This window comes from Protopterus annectens, chromosome 3.part0 (genome assembly GCF_019279795.1).
Source record: "Protopterus annectens isolate FY-2018-M chromosome 3.part0, PAN1.0, whole genome shotgun sequence".
Lineage (NCBI taxonomy): Eukaryota > Metazoa > Chordata > Ceratodontiformes > Protopteridae > Protopterus > Protopterus annectens.
The window spans coordinates 870,747,733-870,769,022 of NC_056731.1; positions in this window are offsets into that span (position 1 = coordinate 870,747,733).

Genomic DNA, 21,290 nt, shown 5'->3' on the forward strand with positions numbered 1-21,290 from the left:
ATATTACATTTCATATGATTTGCAGAGCACAGTCATAGGGCCTATACCACTATGCCCAGGCCCCGGCCCACTTCATTCTATCCTTTATAGTCAATGGGATGGTGTGAGGACAGTGGGACTGTCAGGCTGAGTCTTGATGGTAGATATTATTGTGATCCCCTGGGCTACCTTGGCTGCAACAAGTGAGTGGCAGGTTAAAGCTCTACTACTCCTGTGGGTCTCCTTGATTTGTTGTCATAGCACTCAAGTTCACAACCTCATACTCTTTTTATTATTTATTTATTTCTATAGCAAGAGAGTACCAGTACTGACTGCATCAAAAATAAAAAATAAAAAGTCAAGTTCTGGCAGTTGCTAGTTGCTTGGCAGTGTCAGTAGTGCAACAGGTTATGTTTGCCTTTGGTGTAGAAGGCTGTGGGTTATAGTCCCAACACTTGGTAGATTGATTGCTAACACTGCAGTGCAACATAAGGGGATGCTGCACCCCTGAGGGTGCTCTCCTTTGGATGTGATATTAAATGGAGGACCCCATGTACTTGAGTAGCTGGTAGCTCAGGTAGATGTAAAAAATCCCATGGCACCTTTTGAAAAGAGTATGGGAAGCATCCTAATGTCCTGGTCAGATTTCCCCTAGTAGTATAAATACCACCTCAAGTCTCCCCTGAAAAGAGGCTATTGTAATCTGGTCAACAAAGGATAAATTAAATTAAAAAAATAATTAACTTGATTTGATGAAAATTTGGATGTGGGTAGTAATCATGGCATGAAAGCTACGTTAGCTTGTAATTGTGACTGAATCAGGCAGGTGTAGTCCAGCCAGGGCTTTGGTGGTGACCAACACTTAATACTTCTTATCCTCCTGCACTTTTAGCTGTGACTCTGCAGAACAGGTTGATGTAAGTTGGTATGCAGCACTCTTACACTATCCTAGGAGAGGGAGATGAGCTGTATATGTATTTTATCACTTTATTATTGTGACCAAAAGACGGAATCCTAATGCTGACTACATGTTTGATGATCACGTCTTTTTGGCTTACTTGATTTTTGCATCCTTTTGGGGGAAGTATTTGATTTACTTTACTATTACTCAAATGCATTATTATTCATACAACCTTGAATGTACTAAAACACTTTTTAAGTCTGTCCATTTACCATTAAGAAATGGTCAGAACTAATGAAGTGACTTTTAACATCATTTTCAATAGCATGTGCTTTCCACTGTGCATAACAACTTGCTAAACAATTTCTCATTTCATCTCCATTACTTTTTAGCATACCTCTCAACCATCAAGATTTTTGCAGAATATCCAGATTTGTGTCTCATATTTTTGGTCTGTTCCTCATACAATTTGTGGTTTTATGGATTTTTGTGGCAAATCAATGAGGAATGAATTCACTAAATAATGGCAGGCATTTGCACAAAATTGCAGGATTCGGCCTAGTCTAAGAGCTATTTAGTTTTAATATGGCCTTTTGTGCATGGAACAGGAGCTATTTCCCCAGGACGGGCCTGCTGGCACTTAGACTATTACTGCGGACCCAAGTGCCATGTCATTTATCATAACTCACCCATTTGCCATGGAAATGAAATCAGGAAATAATCAGGAAGAAAAGCTAGCGGAGTGCAGTCGCGAGAAGTGCAGCAGCAGAGTGCAGTCTGCAGAATTTGCCGGGTACAGTAACAAGACTGCAACTGACTATGAATAAAGTTCTTCCAAATAAAGGCCCAGAGATGGCATGCCAATGGCTAAGTAGAAGGCCATTGGCAAGGCCATTGTTTAAAAATAAAAAGCAAAAAAAAAATTTTTTTTTTTTTTTTTTTACTGTTCTCACATGGGGCGGGGGTGCTGTAAAAATGGATGGAAAATAATAAAAAAATAATAAAATAAACATAAAAACTAAAACCAGTATAATGCCATGCAAGTCCCAACGCAGCAGAAGAGGCATAAGCACAGCCATTGAGTAATGGTTGCTAAGGGGGGAGCTCAGTGGGGGGAATCGTACTATGTTAACTAGCTATGCATTAGCATGCAAGGAAGGAGAAGGAAAGATATCCCAGATTGATTGTGTCAGTGTAAGCCCAAACATAGGACTAGGAGGGAAAACCACGAGTATAAGCCCTAGACATAGCTGGCATCAGAAGGGGGTATGTCAGGCATGCTGTAAGCTAATTGGAGCACTGTGGCTCGTGTTTGCCCTTAGCTAAGCTAAGCTAAGCTAAGGCAGGAGGTGTGTCTAGGGCTGTCCTATCTTACACCAAGAAAATCATGGTGTACACAGGTAGAACAAGCCAAAATCCTATAAAACGTGCTTACAGAGTGTACGCATGTTTGCGCGGCATGCACCAGGTGTAAAAAAAAAAACAAGAAAAACAGAAAATAGCAGCAATGTTCACATCTGAACACTGTGTTTGTGCTGCATGACCCGGGGCTTAAACAGGAAGGCAATAGAAGGGAAAACAGCAGTAGGAAGGTAATCAAGGAGAACTAGCTTAGCTGACAGGTGAAATGTATCAGAATCAGCCAATTACACAGGCAGCAGACTAGCCCAGCACACCACTATACAAACACCTTTCCTCCCTGTTTTTCCCAAAAACTCTGCACCATTGGTGTATACAAGCAAGGAAATTTTAGAAAACGAAAGCAAGAGAAAAAATGTTAGGGGCTGCTTTTGCTATCATAAACCAGCATGTGCAAGAGGCTGAGGGTAGTGAGGATGTGAATGCTGCTGAACAACCCACAGTGAGGAGATGAAGAAGAGTGTACAGACCCAGGGTAACCTACCAAGGGCTACATGAGCTGGAGATAGTGGAGCACTATAGGGTGGACAGGGACCTCCTACAGCAAATTGTTGAGCTGTACTGACCACGCCTCACACACAGAACTAACAGAGGGGAACCCATCCCAGTAGATATCAAGGTATGTGTAGGCTTAAGAATACTAGCTACAGGTACCTTCCAAAGGCAAACTGGGGATATGATCGGGATTTCACAGGCATAAGCATTCAGGGTACTCCACCAGTTCCTGGATGCCATGTCAGTACATGCCAGTGAGCACGTATATTTCCCCATCACCCATGAGGCATTGGCCAGCAATATGCGTCTCTTCCACCAAATAACAGAATACCCTGAGGTAGTGGGTGCAATAGACTGCACACACATATGCATCAAAGCACCACCTGGTGAGTGGGGTAGGGTCTACATCAACCGCAAGGGCTTCCCCTCCATCAACTGCCAGGTCGTGTGTGATGCCCATGGCATAATAATGAATGTGTGTGTTGGCTGCCATGGAAGCTACCACGATTCCCACATCTGACATCTGACACAGCTGTACCAGAAATTTGCCAGTGGGGACATCCCACATGGTCACCTAGTGGGAGATACTGGATACACACTGGAGCCATGGCTGATGACACCCATCAGAAATGCACACACACCCGAACAGGAACTCCATAATGAGGCACATGCACAAACGCGAATCATAATAGAGCATGTGTTTGGGATGCTCAAGTCACGGTTCCAGTGCCTGGACACATCTGGTGGAGCCTTGCAGTACTCACCAACTACATGTACCCAAATTGTCCTTGTATGTGCTATGCTACACAATATGATCCTGCAGAAACAGCTGCAGCAGGAAGAGCATGGGGCAGGGCCACACAGCCCCCCACCATTGCCAAGGCCTGCACAGGCACAGAGTGACTCGGTGCCCAGTGTGCCCTGGCCTTGGCAAAGAGGCAACACATAGCTCATGCACTGACACAGTAGGGACCCAGGTAATGACACCTCTCTCTGACTCTCACATACAGTAAAAGGGATGCTAAACATGACACTACCTGTGCTCAACCATGTATAGGGAGTGTACTATGTACGTCCAACAAAGGCAGCCCTGTAGCACCACCCTCAATACTGGGACACCCACAAGGTAAGTGACTCACACATGCCAGTTGGGGGGGTCACATACCCAACAACAGTTGCAGCCTGCAGGATAGGTGTAGACAAACACAAAGAAATGCTGTACTATGGCCTCTGAATGAGCCCTATGGGTAACCCCTCCCCCAGGCCTACACAGGCAGACTGCAGCAGGCCAGGCAGTTGGATGTAAGTTGTGAAGGCTAGGAAGTCAGAAACTAATATGTAGGTAATTAACGCTACGATCTGTAGTACACTGGTATGCCCCTAGCCAGCATGATAGGTAAGACTACAGACTGAAATGGAGTACCCGACATACCAGTATAGTCCTAGCAAATGTGTACAAGTGTCAGGTGTACCCCCATCCTATGTGCACTTATAGTAACAGTCAGGTGTGCCCCCCCACTCATGTGTAGAAATGTAGAAATAGTCAGGTGTGCCCTCCCCCCATCCTACATAAAATATAGTAACAGTCAAGTGTGCCCCCCCAATCCTGTGTAGAAATGTAGAAATAGTCAGGTGTGCCCTCCCCCCATCCTACATAGAAATATAGTAACAGACAGGTGTGCCCCCCAATCCTATGTACAAATGTAGAAATAGTCAGGTGTGCCCTCCCCCAATCCTACATAGAAATATCGTAACAGTCAGGTGTGCCCCCCCAAACCTGTGTAGAAATGTAGAAACAGTCAGGTGTCCCCCCCCCCGCTATGCAGAAATGTAGCAACAGTCAATGCAAAAATGACTGATGGATACCCTGCAGACACAGCATGCTACCTGTCGGTGTACAACACAAAAGTCAGCACCGCAGTACAAACTACCTGGACTCACATACAACACAGATGGCCATACTGGGCATGCTCACACACTTAGAGGAATGAAGGCAATGTCAGTCAACAACATACTAAAAGGTCATACCGGGCATGCTCACGCACATGAAGGCCATGTCTGCAAACACCAGTGGACCAGACATATCTGGCAGTCACAGTTCTTAGTGCACACACGTCAGTATGCACCACTTCTGCCTTGCACACACAGTGGATAGGAATACAGTCATATATGTAAGGACAACACACTGTAATAAGCCAAACATAGATGGACATAGATATGTGGAAGAGGGTGACCATGACAAGGAGTCATCCGGGCCTGTCTCACACAGCCAAAGGGCCCCAAACACATAAGGTGCAGATGTCACTCACTGCAGACACTAGCTACCAGTATCTGTCAGCATGACAGACTATGTGGTGCAGTATCTGTCAGCATGACAGACTACGTGGTGCACGTGCCAGTTGTGCAACATGAATACAAGGATGTAGTCATCTAGGAGCTGTATACATGTACCTGTGACATATGACCCCATGTGTGCCCGCATGTGGCATGTCAACCCCTACATGAATGGGTTATGGCCCATGCACACACTGCCCTCTTCATAGCAGTATTATGACAAGCCTGCTGAGGTCATCCAATGTGAAATACACCTTTGGGAGAGCTGTAGCTCAATAATCTCCATGGTGCATCCCATAACTGCATATTGCTGTAGTGATAAACTAGTTAGGTAGTAGTTCTAACCTCAGATTTAGCAATTGTGTGTTTGTGTGTATGTCTGTCTGTCTCTGACTGTGTAGAGAGAAATGCTTTTTAGGCTACTCACACTCCGTACAATTCATATACTCAACTTTGGCAAGGCTGCTGATGTCACTCACCTAGAAATACACCTCTGGGAAAATCATAGCCCAGTAATCTCCGTAACACGTCCTGTAGCTGCATACTGCTGTAGTGTGATAAAGTCATTAGGTAGGTGTTCTAACCCTAGGCCTTGCAACTGTGTGAATCTGTGTGTGTCTGACTGAGTAGAGAATAATGCCTTTTTAGGCTACTCACACTCTAAACAATTCATATACTCAACTTTGGAAAGGCTGCTGATGTCACTCACCTAGAAATACACCTCTGGGAAAATTGTAGCCCAGTAATCTCTGTAGTGCATCCTGTTGCTGTGCACTGCTGTTGTGTGATAAAATAGTTAGGTAGGTGTTCTAACCCCAGGCTTGGCAACTGTGTTTGTGTGTATGTGCCTGACTGAATAGAGAACAATGCTTTTTTGGCAACTCACACTCCGTACAAATCATATACTCAACTTTGGCAAGGCTGCTGATGTCACTCACCTAGAAATACACCTCTGGGAAATTCATAACCCAGTAATCTCCATAGAATGTCTAGTAACTGCATACTGCTGTAGTATGATAAAGTAGTTGGGTAGGTGTTCTAACCCCAGACTTAGAAACTGTGTGTGCATCTGTGTGTGTGTGTCTGACTGAATAGAGAGCAATGCATTTTAGGCTACTCACACTCTGTACAATTCATATACTCAGCTTTGGCAAGGCTGCTATCACCCACCTAGAAATACACCTCTGGGAAGGTTGTAGCTCAGTAATCTCTGTAGTGTGTCCTGTAACTGTGTAATGCTGTAGTGTGATTTAGAACTGTGGTAGGGTCACATCTCCACCCATGGCAGTTCTGGATGTTTTGTGTCTGTTTCAATGTCTGTGTATGGAGCAATGCATTATAGGCTACTCACTCGCAGTACATTTCAAATGCCCTACTTTGGCAATCCTGCTGATGTCATTCATTGTGAAATACAACTTTGGGGAAAGAGCTCTTTAGTAATCCCTGTGGTGTGACCTATACCCACTCCATGCTGTAGTGTGATATAGGCCTTGGTGAGGGGTTCTATATCCACACATGTTGGTTGTGGATGTCTTGTGTGTGTCTCACTGTCTGTGTAGGGAGCAATACATTTTAGGCTAGTCACTCACAGTACAGTTGAAATGCCCTAGTTTGGTAATCCTGCTGATGTCATTCATTGTGAAATACACCTTTGGGGAAGGATTTCTCTAGTAATCTCTGTGGTGTGTTCTATCACAGCTCCATGTTGTAGTGTGATATAGACCCCAGTCAGGGTTTCTATACCCACACATGTCAGTTGTGGATGTTTTGTGTGTGTCTCACTGTCTGTGTGGGGAGCAATACATTTTAGGCTAGTCACTCACAGTACAGTTGAAATGCCCTAGTTTGGTAATCCTGCTGATGTCATTCATTGTAAATACACATTTGGAGAAGAAGCATTCCAGTAGTGTCTGTGGCATGTACTATAACTATGTAGTGCTGTAGTGTAATAAACTAGTTAGGTAGGGGTTCTCCACCCAGACTTGACAGGTGTGTGTGTGTGTGTGTGTGTGTGTGTGTGTGTGTGTGTGTGTGTGTGTGTGTGTAACTCATATCCTGTGTAGAGGTGGTTGTGAGTGTGGTCAATGTGGAGGGGGTTTTGCTTATTTCTTTTATGTTGGCCCTACTATATATCACAGTGTCAACCATACAGGGATAACAGATGTAAATCAGCTGAGAGTTTGGGGTGCAAAGCCATACCCATACATGTGACACCAAGGCCAGCCAATCACAGTTAGCAACCCCACTATTACCCAGAGCACACACTCAACCCATGTGTCATATGCACGCACATGCCTAGGCAACAGCCAATATGTGGGTAGTACACTGCATATTGGCCACTGATTGTAACTATGCAGTGATAGCAGTGAGCTACAGAGGGCACACCACCCTGTCCATCTGTCCAATATGCACATACATGCAGGTAGTGCTCCTCCACCATGTTCCCCAATGGACACCTGCACCACCTGTGTTGCCTTCACATGTGACTCACAATGGACATACCATGCCTGACAACATGCCCTGTATAGACAGATGACACTGACATCAGGGAATGTTGTTAGCATGCTATCAATGTAGGTGCAGGGTAAACTTGCTGCCCATTACCAATTCCTGCCACAGGTGGGCAAGACTGGCACATCTGATGATAATCTGTGTTCACAACATGGGCCAGACACCCCAGGTACAGTTCTACATGTCACTGTACATGCATGTTGGAGGTGTGCACATCCCAGACACCATCCATGTCATGGACTAAGGAACACATACATGGCAAGTGATGCACAGCATCGGCCACACACAATTGTCACCCAGGTGACTAGATGGAGGATGCAGTACCCATCTGTGTGGGCAAATGCAGAAACTACAGGTCTGAGCCACAATGCAGACCATTGTCATGTGGCCTGATGCCAAAGTATACCCATTGCCTACCCTTGTACAGCCTGCTGGCACAGTTGACCACCATATGCCCATGCAGACATGTACCCATGCATGTCAGAACTGGCACCCTGTGTGTTCATGTGTGTGTTGTATGGTGCGTATATCCACATCCACACTCACTACAACCCCCCAGGACATACTGAAGCATGCTGCCTGATGTCTGATACCTCCTCATACTCTTTGCCTATATGACCTCCATATGACCCGTGTGGTGCATGTGATACCTGCACATTGATGTGTTGTGGCACTCCCAGTAGTGATGAGTTGCACTCCTGGCCCTGCCAAGTGTGTCAATGTGTGTGCGTCCCTGTGTGAGTGTGCCTGTGTTGACTCTGGCTCCTGTTCATGCAAACAGGCATGTGTACGTCACCTACCATATATCTATCATATCCCTGTTGCAGATGTCACTCACCATCACATATATGTTTTGGGTGCTCCACAGCAGGTAACCCATGTGGCGCATCCAATAACTGCATCGAACTGTGATAGCACTACATAGTTGTTGGGGGTTTAATACCCTGTGCTGGTAGGTATGTGACCCAAACATGCTTCAGTTTTACTCTCCCACCCCATCCTTGACATTTATTTGCCTCTGTCTGCCTCTCCCACTCCCTCTCTGGTGGATGTGCAGACCCACACCTGCTTTGCTTAGGCAGCAGCATGTGTATTTTAAGTGATGCTCATGATCAGCTGATGGTCTCTGCATGAATTGCAGCTCTTCCCCAGCTGATTGCATGTGGAACATCTGTGGTAACATTCCCATAGCCAATTGCATGGAAACACACTCCAATACCTAGGAACATCATGGTGGTGTTGGCCCTTTTCAGTCACTGTGAGCAGGAACTAGATCTGTTGTTTGGCAAACAGCATCTCAGATGGATTGGGGATTTACCTCTAACAACATACACTGTGGAAAGAGGGCAACAAACAGGAGGGGGATGTGCCTGACCTGACTAAGTGCTGCTATACTGCATTTGGAGTAATGTTGGTTTAACAGTGTTTGTCTGGATATGCCTGTCGTACATGTCGCAATATCTGCCATGTCAGTTCCATGTATATGAGGAATCCCCATCTGCAGGGTTATCTGCAGACTGGGCAATGTTGTGCCTTTGGTTTCATATGTTAGCCACGGTGCATCTATCTGTGGAATGCAGAAGGTAGTGTGAGGATTGCAGTCTGTAGATGGTGAGGGCCATGACAGTTACTGACTTCATACCCCTCATAGGCCATATGTTGCAGCAACCCCCATTACAATGGTAAATTTATGAGGTTTTCACAGCAACATGTCTATACTGGCCCTGTGTATGTGCTGTCAGCCACACCTCTGTCAACCTTTGTACATATGTCGTGCATGAAGTAGTGCATATGTGCTCTACACCATAAGTAGTGTCATTATATCTGATAATAAGCCAGTGATATATCAGATTGCTACACATATCATGTACAGTAGGCATTATATTTCATGACATAACCTGGACATTCTGTGGATGTTTGTACAGTACTGAGGTCTGTGTAGTGATGATGAAAGTTGGCAGCCTGTGTACAGACTGTGGTAGATGTCATTTTTCTAGCTTCCCTTCTATCTGATGTAACATGCTGCCCCACTGTTTGGTGCTGTTTTGCCATACATGTTTGTAGGGTCAGACACACACATGTCCCATACCACAGACAGCCATCAGACCAAACTGTGTAGCAGCCCAGTATATGTAGGGTCATTCTGCGAGTGGCACATATGAGGATGGTGTGGAACAGATAGTCCATATACTGTAATATTATGCTAGCTTACCATATGTGACTGTGGCTGTGTTCATATTTGTTGTGGTTATGCACTTTCACACAGGTGTATCTTACCCTGTGCTGTGACATGGCTGTTGAGCCTGCTATTTATGCAGGTACATGTGCATTCCCCCATTCGAGATGTAGGCCAGTGTTGAGCCAGCCTGCACAGTGCATTGTTACATGCCTAGCAGCTTAGTGTACTTACCCAGTGAGATGCCATGTGCAGATACTTGCCAGATGTTCTGCTGCCAGGCCTCCCTTAAAAGTCATGTATGTCAGACAGAGCAGTGGGATGCTGTACAGATGTATGTCAATATCTAGTGGGTAGCATGTGTCCATAGCACCCCTGTACCAGCAGTCATTATGTGTCAGGCCAGACAGGAGTGTGTGAATCCAAAACCTATGGTGGCGGATTCCAAGATGGCTGCCGACTAGACTAGTCCCTATTCTTAGAGCTCCTCACAGACCAGTATCATCTTTATTTTTTTTACAACTTGAGACTAATATTTTTCCTCAGTTTTTTTCATAAAAGGATTATACTAAGCTTTTTACATTTAGTTGGAATATTTTTGTCTTTGGAATTTTTATTTTGGGTCACATTTTACCTCAGAACAAATTGTGGAGTTATCTGACTTGGGCACCTGCTGCTTCAGATTTTTCCTGGAACTTGTCACCCTGGTAACAACATCTAATCTCTGGGCATGGCTACTAAATGAGTCTATGGATACACAGGCCACGAAGGCCAAATTCTCATCAGTTCATTCACCAGAAAAGATAACACTTCTAAAAGACTGAGAACATCCAAAATTCTTCTGAACCAGCCAAAGTAAGTAGCAAAGAATTAAATGACTCAAACTTTTATTTAGCAGTTAAAGCTAGCATTAAAGCCTATACAAAGTGCCATTCAGAACTTTACAGAAAAATTTACTGACTTTGGTGATACATTAAAACAAATAAATGACAGAATGAGTACTATTGAAAACAATAACTCAGCTTTGGAAATAAAAATTGAGTCATTGGAAAATGATTTAAAGTCTAAAGATAAAACTATTTCTGAAATACAATCTAAATTGATAGACTTGGAAGCCAGAAGTTCCAGGAACAACATTATCATTCGGGTTTACCAGAATCTTTTGATAAGAATAATTTGTTGTCTGTGTCCAAGAGTATATTTGAGGCATTACTAAACTGTGAAGCATCTTCAAAAAACATAACTGTTGAGAGAGCACACAGAGCCCTACGTGCTAGTCAAGATGCTTCCTCACCAAGGATTATATATACAAAATTGCTAAATTTTCAAGATGCTTTTCAAATATTGCAAGCAGCTAAAAGTAAGAAACAGTTTGTATGGAAATCATAAATTATCATTCTCACAGGATTTTCCTCCTCAAATAAAACTAAACAGGCAAAAGCTTTCTCCCTATTGTGCAGAATTAATTAAAAGAGGGATAAGATTTTGCATGTCTTATCCAAATACTTTGTCATTCACATTTAATGAAAAAAAGTTTACTTGTTCTGATTCTAAGGGAGCAAAAGATGTTTTCAAAGCATTCAAAAGCTTCGGACTCAATTGCCTAACAATGTACATAACTGTCTGGACACAAAAGTGTTGAAAATATATATATATATTTCCTTCTTATACAGGTTATTTACATACAGTTAATCAGTTTAATCTATTATGAAATATATTCTTGTCAAGGGTAAACAAAAGGTGTATATATGTATACACAAATGTGTTTATTCATTCCTCTTTTCTCTTCAGAAAACAGGAAGTGTTTTAGCTTTCTTTGTGGTGAAATCAGAAATATTAACATAGCTTTCAGCCCTTAAATAAATCTTTGTCCCTCACTTTGTGAGATTTAGTGTTTATGCATAGTTCAATAAGAACATGTCAAGTGTTACTACGATATTTTTCTCATAAGGATTAGAATATTACAGAAAATATGAGGTATAAATCCTTCATAAATTGCCTCTGTTAAGAGTATGTACAGTGCATATATATATAAACATAAATATGTTTTTTCTTTTTTTTTTACTTGAAGCAATGGAAAAACGCAAATTTGTTATGTGCTTTCATGTTTTATCTCATAACTAAGGTGCTGGTATTTAAAGTAGATTTAGCACTGCAGATATTTTCTGTTTATGTCTATCCAAATAGCGTACAAGCGTTTTTTCTTTTTTTATTATTAATTTAGGCAACTAAAATGCCTTGGTTTAGTCAGAAATATTTTGGAGGGAGATACACAGACTCTCGAGACTGCTCCGAGAGAAAATCTTTTATCTATCACATCAGCAGATGTTACTACTATGGCACGTATCATTATGCAGATATGGAGCTAGGCGGTGACGTCATCACTGTAGAGGGAAATTTGGGTGACTTGAGAAGTTATTGTACTGTTAAAGTGTTAATTTCCATCTAAACTACATTTTAGATATCTGCTCAACCTCCGTGGATCTTGAGACATCAGTGTGATGACATCGTTGGATAACGTAAGGAGCGCATATGAACGTATATTCAACAGAATTATAGTGTTTAATATTTATCAGCTTCATGCTCGTAATGTATTCTGTTTGTTTGCTAATTAAAATATTAGTCTCCTTCTTAGCCAATGTGGGCTGAAGAACAAGATCGAGCAAGGAGCCTTATCTACTGAATGTATATTTAAAAACTCTAGCTGACAGCAGTATGAGAGGATATAATCATATTTCGTGATGGGGACGGCGAGGAGCATCATGCTTGTGACTGGATGGGTGCTTTCTTGAGTGGGGTTGAAGGACAGGTACATCTTTTTTTATTATTATTTTTGTTCTTACTTCTTCTCTCTCTCTTTTTTTTCTCTTGAGGTCTGCACCTTTGGGAGGATCTTTGGTTGCTGTGTGTTGTTGTGGAGAACATGGAGATTGGTGTCTGTGGTCACTTTGGCTTGTGTTGTTGGCTTGGTTCTGTTCTTGTGGGTTTGTGCTTTAGAGTTTTTGTTGAATACATGACTTTTGTGTTTTTGGTGTCTTGGTTGGTTTGTTGGATTGGATGGAGTGTGGTGTTGGTTCCCTTGGCTAGGGATCTTTTTTCGTTGGTTGGGCGGCTTTGTTCGATGTGCTCCAGTTTGTGCTTTGGTTTGGCAGTGGCGCGTGCTGATGTGTAGGGCTACAGGAGTGCTGTGTGTGTTTTCTTTTTTTTTTGCGGTGTAGGTGGACTACTGATGCTAGGTTGGTCTGGTGGCTTTGGTGCTTTCTGGCGCGTTGGATGGGAGCAGTGCCAGCAAAATATCAGAAGGTTTGTTGCATCTCAATCTATGTGCTTGACCTATGTAGATTTTCAAGGCATTGAGGGGGCGTCATTGTTAGAACATATACAGGAAACATTTACTCACTGAAATTGGGTTAATTTGATAACTTAGGAATATATAATACGTCATGGTAGATTGCTGTGTGATGGCTTGTTTAGGCGTGTTAGAGAGCGTTGAGGGGGAGTGCTGTTTTTATAGTTTACTGCAGAGTGTGCAGAGTTCTTCTATGGGATACTGTTGCTATATGCAGAAGTTCTATCTGGAGATGCACGACGTTACCGAAGTTTCAACTATTATATGTATTGTAGCTTGAATACCCCTGTCAATATAGACAGGTGTAATACCACCTTTGAATTGAGGTACAATATGTCATGTGGGGGTCTTTGGGAGGGGTTACAGGGGTGGGATTTGATCAGACAGCAAACTCGGATGCATGGAAAGTCTTAGAGTGTTTATGCTTGTTAGATCAATCCAGAATATCATAAACAGTACTCAAACGCACATATTTTCACCTATTTTTACATTTATTAATCAGGAAAGATGTTTGAAGTGGATCCCATCTTTAGCGGTGGCAATGGGTGAAAGGCTTCATGTATAGCTATCATTTATAATATATTTAAGAATATTATACAAAATACATAGAGCAATAAGTGAATTTTACTCATGGAATGGTAGGTCTAAAAGAAGACATACAGCTCAAAAGAGGGGGAAAAGGGGGAAAAAGAAAAAAGCAGTCACAAATAAAAATATGTGCATGTTAAAGGGTTACTGATCTGTATAAAATGTCTTAAACACACATATAAAAGATAGGCAGAGTGCATCTATTAATAGTTTAATGTTTTATTTAATTCAAGAAATGTCTCACATCTATATAACTTAATAATAAAGCATTTTTTTTGTTACAGGGTTGCAGATTGTAAGTAGCTTTAGGGGGTATAGCCATAAATGTTTTTTAGAAATATGATTCATTTGCTTACATTTTGAGTTAGTTAATATTGATGTGACCGTTCACAAATATTATCAGAACAAAACACAAAGTTTTTACTGTTTAATTATTTGTCTGATTTTAATGCAGTTTGTCTATGACACATATATGTCTATACTAAGCTTAGTTAAAACTGCAATTTATCTCTGATATAATCAATATTAGTTTGTATAGCAACTATTATGTATATGGGATAACATCAAACCTATTTTTCATATGTTTCTTTTTTTTGTACATGGAAACATTTACATAAATTTGATTCATCAATATCTGGAATACAAAATTGAGGAATGTCTATAACAAGTAATATTTTCTATTCAAAAATGGAGCTTATACAATGAATAAGAGAGTAGGGATTGTGCATGTTGGACATCTTGATTTCAGTTATATATGTAAATATGTTTGATAGTGTAATATGGTTTTTTTGTTTAGTTAAGCAATTATGCAAAGTTTACTATGTTGATACATTGCAATTGACATTGAAAATGTTAACCAAATTCACTTATATAATTCATCTTTATTTTTCTTCTCTAGTAGGGGTTAGGTGGCTAGGCACTGGGGCACTAGGGAAGAAATTTTCAATCCTTATAACAAACTTTTAGGAAGACATTATGAATCAGTATGACAGGTATGGGATACTGAGGTCTATAGTTAATATTTCATTTTTGTCAAATCTTAGCTATATGTTATATATATATTCTTAGTTAATACTATGACAATAAACATTGACTCATGGAATGTGAGAGGATTACAAAATAAGAACAAAAGATCTCTATTATTCCATTTATTATTTAAATCAAAGGCTAATATTTGCTTTATACAAGAGACTCATTTGACTAAAGAAGACTTTGATAAAGATAAAAATAAGAAATGGATTAAAACGATAGTAGCAGCTGGTAGTAGTACAAAATCAAGCATTATAGTTAAAAACACATTTCAGGGAACTATTTCAGAGATGAAATATGATGCGAATGGAAGATGGTGCTACATTATTTCCAGTTTTCATAACATTGACAAGCCAGTCATATTTTTTAATCTTTACGGCCCTTGTGAACAACAACATATCTTTTTTATACAAATATATAATATTTTATCCTCCTTCAAAGATTATTATTTAGTTCTGGGAGGGGACTGGAATGCTATTATTAATCCTGACACTGATCGTACTAGTAGTTCTTCCTCATACAATTTTCAAGCATCCATTGCCTTGGAAGAAATTATAATAGATTTAAACCTTATAGATCCTATTTCTCTTATAACACAGAATGATAAAAAAGACTTTTTCACATATTATTCAAAATGTTATAAATCTTGGTCAAGATTAGATTTTTTCCTTATTTCAAATGATTTTACTCATAGGAAGTTAAATTACTCTCTTGAACCTAGATTTTTTTCTGACCACTCTAGAATATCTCTTGGAATAAGTTTGGCCTCACATTCACCAAAATTATGCTCATATAATAGCTGGACATTGAATAATAATTTGCTTTCAAATGAAAATATACATAAATCAATAATTGAAACAATAAAAGAAACACATCTTAATTTAGACACATCAGATATCCTTTAGATATACAATGGGCATGTAAGGCAACTCTTAGGGGCATATTAATCAACAAAGCATCATATTTTAAAAACAATATAGAAATAAAGAAGTACAATTAAAATCAAAAATTCAAAATTTGGAAAATCAGTACAAAATAAGTCCGATCCCTCAACATATGAAATATTGTTGAGTTCCCAAAAAGAATTATTGCTTCTGCATCAACATAACCTTACCATTTCAGAGCAAAGGTTATTAGCTACATACTCTGAATGGGCACAGGTTCCTTCTAAAGTGTTAGCCAGAATAATAAAAGGTAATCAATCTCTTCCTAGAATTTCGGCATTAAAATATAATAACAAGCAATACAGTACTGACCAGGAAATTTTGCAGCTTTTTACATCATTGTTCTCAGAGATATACTCAAAAGACAATAATCTTAGGAGTAAACAACACATAGTGAATTTGCGTCTTCTATTAAATTTCCTAGTTTAAATGAATCACAAAAAAACACACTTTCTGCCCCATTGACTATTAGAGAAATATCGGAAGCCATTAGTAGACTCAAGACTAGTAAATCACCGGGACCAGATGGCTTCACACCAGAATTTTTTAAAACTTTTTCATCAGAGATTTCACCCCTTCTCTTAGTAATTTTTAACCACATAATGATTCATGGTATATCTGATCTGTATTGGAATACCTCAAAAACCATATTAATTTTGAAAAGAGACAAAGAAAAAACTGATCCTAATAATTATAGACCTATTTCCCTGATTAACATTGATATCAAAATCTTAGCTTCAATACTTGCTTTTAGACTTAAAAATGCTTTACCATCTTTAATTTCTCTGGAACAAGCGGGCTTTATGTCACATAGACATTCGTGGGACAATACCTTGACAATTGATGCTCTTATTCACTTTACCAAAAATGACTCAAACCCTATGTATGCATTAATTCTTGATGCCGCTAAGGCTTTTGATAGGGTTAACTGGGACTTCTTGTTTCATATTATGTTTTGTTTCAATATACCATCTACTTACATAGACTCTATTAGAATGCTATATAAAAACTCTTATACTTTTCTTTATATTAACAGGAAAATATCCAAAAATATAAAGATCTTTAATGGCACAAAGCAAGGATGCCCATTATCTCCTTTCTTATTTAATTTATATATAGAACCCCTATTATTATACATAAAGCAAAATACATATCATAATATTCCTAGAATCCTTAACACTAAAGTCTGTTTGTCCGCTTTTGCAGACGATCTTATATTATATTTTCAAACACCCTGCTCAGATCTTCCCAAACTAATTGGTTCCATTGAAAAATTCTCAGAGGTCTCTGGTTATCAGATTAATATTCAAAAAACACATATTCTTCCCATAAATCCACTTGCTCACAAGTCATACATGTTTCCTGATTCCACTTTTCGGATAGTTCAGAATTTTAAATATTTAGGGATTCATATAAATCATAATGGTCTCTCCACATTTCAAAATAATTTGGCTAAAATATGGTCATTGATTATACTTGACTTGAATAGATGGAAATTACTAAATTTATCACTTTTATCAAAAGCAGCTATAATAAAAATGAATATTCTTCCCAGATTGTTATTTCAATTCAATGCGGTGGATCAGATGATTCCAAAATCTTTTTTCTCAAAAATCAATAAAATTTTGGCTAATTTCTTGTGGTTTCCTAAAACAGTAAGAATTTCTTACATTAAGCTAATCTTACCTAAAAATAGGGGTGGTCTTGGTCTTCCCAATTTTCATCTTTACTATTTGATTATCTCGGCAAATAAATTATTATCTATTTTAAATATAAAGACTGCGAAGTTTAATCAAAATTCTATTTGGACAGAATTATGGTTTCAACATATTGTAACTAAAAACATTAATCCATTAGCTCTTCCTTTCCTTTCATTAGAAGTAATGAATAAATTTAAAATTCCTAACTCTTTAAAACAAAAAATTATTGCTTTTCAAGAATTGGTAAAACTTGTAAATCTAGAAAATATATTTCAATTAATGCAACCTCTTCACTTAAATCCTAATATCAACTTAGACAATATGTCTTTTAATCTTTCAGATTTTCCCTTGATTAAAGATCTTACAGTTTGGGATCTGATGCAATACAAGAATGAAACTATCTCTAATATCATAAAATTCTCAAGGTAAATATTAAATATCTAGCCATCTTCGTCACGCCAATTGAGAGATGTAATTAATGCTAAATTTTTACACATCAATGTAGATAGCACCGATATTAACAACTATAAAGTGTTTTTAAGAGTCCTCATACTCCCAGAGAAAATGTTATCTAAATCTTATAATCTCATAAATCAAATAATTCATAGTGAAGAGTGTCTCTTCTCTACTTATTGGGATAAACACAACTCTCACATATCTATAAATCAGAAACTCTCAGCTATCAAAAATACATTAGAATAAGCCCTCCCTTCAAAAAACTCTTTTACACTCAACTAATGATTAACAATAATGCATATTTCACTCCTTCTAAACTTAACAAATTTGATGCAAATAAATCGCCCTCATGTTCTTGTTGTTCACATCCTAATGCAGATCTTTTACACATTTTTTGGTCTTGTCATCATTCACACAAACTTTGGACCTCCCTAAAAGTCCGTTTACAGAAAATGGGTTATCATAAATCCACCTTATCTTGGGAGACTGCAATACTACACTTACCAAATATTTATCTCTCTAAATTGGACATGCAAGTGCTAATATACATATGTTCACTTATAAAATTATATATCACCCAAAATTGGCTAGATCGTACTAAACTGAATTGGAATAATTTTAAAATTCTAGCCCATACATACATCAGTCTTGAAAATGATAGTGAAAAGTCCCAAGAAGTCGACACATATTAACAAAGCTATAGAAAAGGTGTTACATATTATTAATAGTGTATAGATGGCCACCCTCCTTATGGGATTTGTAGACCTCAGTCTCACTTATATCCTTATACTTATTTTTGTCTTAGATCAATACTTATTTTGATATATTCTTTGGTTAACATTTGTATATGATGTAGATAGTTAAGTGTATATTCTCAAACTGCATTGAGACAAAACATTCATCTTACAAAATTGTGTCATCATAAATATCTCCTAATGTTTCATTTTTAATATGTATTCTAATATTGCTGTTGCTGTTATATTTCTGTATTGTTAAAAATTCAATAAAAAGTTTTTTGAAAAAAAAAAAAAAAACCTATGGTGGCAAATGTATACAGTCGTTATGTGTTATACCCATCTACATGGCTGTCTACATCCATATTATCAGGCCTGGTACACATGTTGTTCACTAAGGGGTTATGTGTATACCTCTGGACTGTACAGGGTGTGTCCAAAGTTCCACATATATTGGCTAATATCTCTGATGCACTCCACAGGGGCATTACATGCTAGTGGCGGTACTTTACAATGATTTCCTTAGGATGTCTGTCAGTAGCCAATGGCACACATGTTATAAGCAGATGTCTTCCACACACACCATGTCTGTGAAGACAATCCCAAAGACAGTAGCAATAGTCTAGTAATATACCTGCTATACATACCTGACATCCACTTGCATTACGTCTTTGGGACTATAGGGGCTGGGGTAGGGCTACACTCCATGTCCAGAACATATGGTAGAAATATATGTACATATACTTATCCAGATAGCCATATATATATATATATATATATATATATATATATATATATATATATATATATATATAATTACACATGTGTACTACTTCCAATTACCACTGTGATGGTAACCACCCACTATAAATCCCTGCATATGTGGGCATGGTCCCTTTACATTTCCTGTGTGATGGACATCCTTCCTCAGACAGGAGGTAGAAATACCTCTTACAGGAGAACCTGCACACTCAGAGTGGCCACATATTTGTAGGAGGATCATGAACTACAGACAGACTGTGAGTAGAGCTGTGTTATGCTTCATATAGTACTGGTATTACAGGGTGTGTGTGTACATACTAGTCTACCTTGGAATGCAGTCTGTTTTCATAGCTCACTACTGTGGGCCTATCCTCTTGCTGGACAGAGGTATGCCTATCGTGTTGTCCATCCACCACACAGGTCCTGTGTCAGATATTACACTGGCCGTGTGTGTGTTGCATGCTGTCAGTACATGGCTACATCCATTTCTGTTTCTAACCTCAATTCCCTACTAAGGGTATGTTGCAGACTATCCTGTAACACCAGCACCTTACTTAGTGTATGGCAACAGTGTTCCACATATGTGCCTGTGTTCCAGCCTCTGTCCTCCATCTACATACCAAGCTTTGCACATATGTCATGCTGTTGGGGGTTGTTCTGTAGTGGGCTGTGAGTATATCACATTGCCATTGCTGCCATTAGCCCACTGCTGTTGTAACCCCCACACATACAGTGGGGCTGGGGCCATATATGTGTGTGGGCATCACCTACACAATACATGTGTACCCTTATGCCCTTATGCACTCCAGAGGCTAGTGTATGTACCCTTGGCCCCTATCTAGTAGTGCTGTTGGTGTGATTCCCGGTGTGAACTTTCTGTTACCCATCCACTCATCAAGGTTCCTCTTGAAGAGTGATAGTGAGGGGCTCTGTCTTATGTAGATCTGGACCTTGTTCCATAGTAAGGGAAGTCTCTGTGAAGGGAATCTATCCCTCCAGCATGTTCTATTCATTGCTGGGTTGAGGTTTATATCCCTAGAGCGTGTAGCTCGAGTAGACTTGGTTTTGCTAAGATGGAGCATGTTCAACAATTCTGGGTTGGACATGGCTCTGTACGTTAGACAGAGATCGCCTCTGAGAAAGCGGTATACAACAGAGAACAGTCTTAGCTTTTTCAATCATGCTGCATAGGGCAACTATTTGAGGCCAGTAATCCTCTTGGTTAGGTACCTTTGTGGTCTCTCCAGCTGCTGGAGATGTCTAGCTAGGTACATTCCAATTGGTGCATTATACTCAATAATGGGTCTGATGAGGGAAGAGTAGAGGGGCACCACTACATCCTTAGATCTTGATGTGAATCCTTTCGTGATCAGATGAGCCACATAGAAGGATTTTCTAACTACTTTGGCAACATGGTTATCAAAGGAAAGCTGACTATCTACTTGGGTCCCTAGATCCCTTATTTCTTCTTCAGATTTCAGGGGATTACCTCCTATGTTGTAGTTTGAACTAGTATGTTCCCCCACTAGAGGGGACAACATATTGGATTTAATCATCACAAATATGGGTGCCCATTGTACCACACCCATTATCACTCCCTCCTTGGTAAGATCTGACCACAAACTGATAACCCTGGACATCCTCACTCCTCCACCTTCCCCAATCAAAGAAACCATAGTCAAAAACCTTTCCAAAGCAAACGTCAAACTACTTGCATCCAAAGTGGAAAGCTTCACTATTTCCTTGCAGAAGAATAATGATATCCAGGATGCGGAATCCTACACCAAGGCACTCTGTATGCATCTTCAGGATTGCATGGACCATGCTATCCCAAATAAAACCAAGACTCCTTCCTCAAGCAAGAAGAAACCAGTCTGGTGGACCCCGGCCATAAGCAAACTTTACAATAAAAG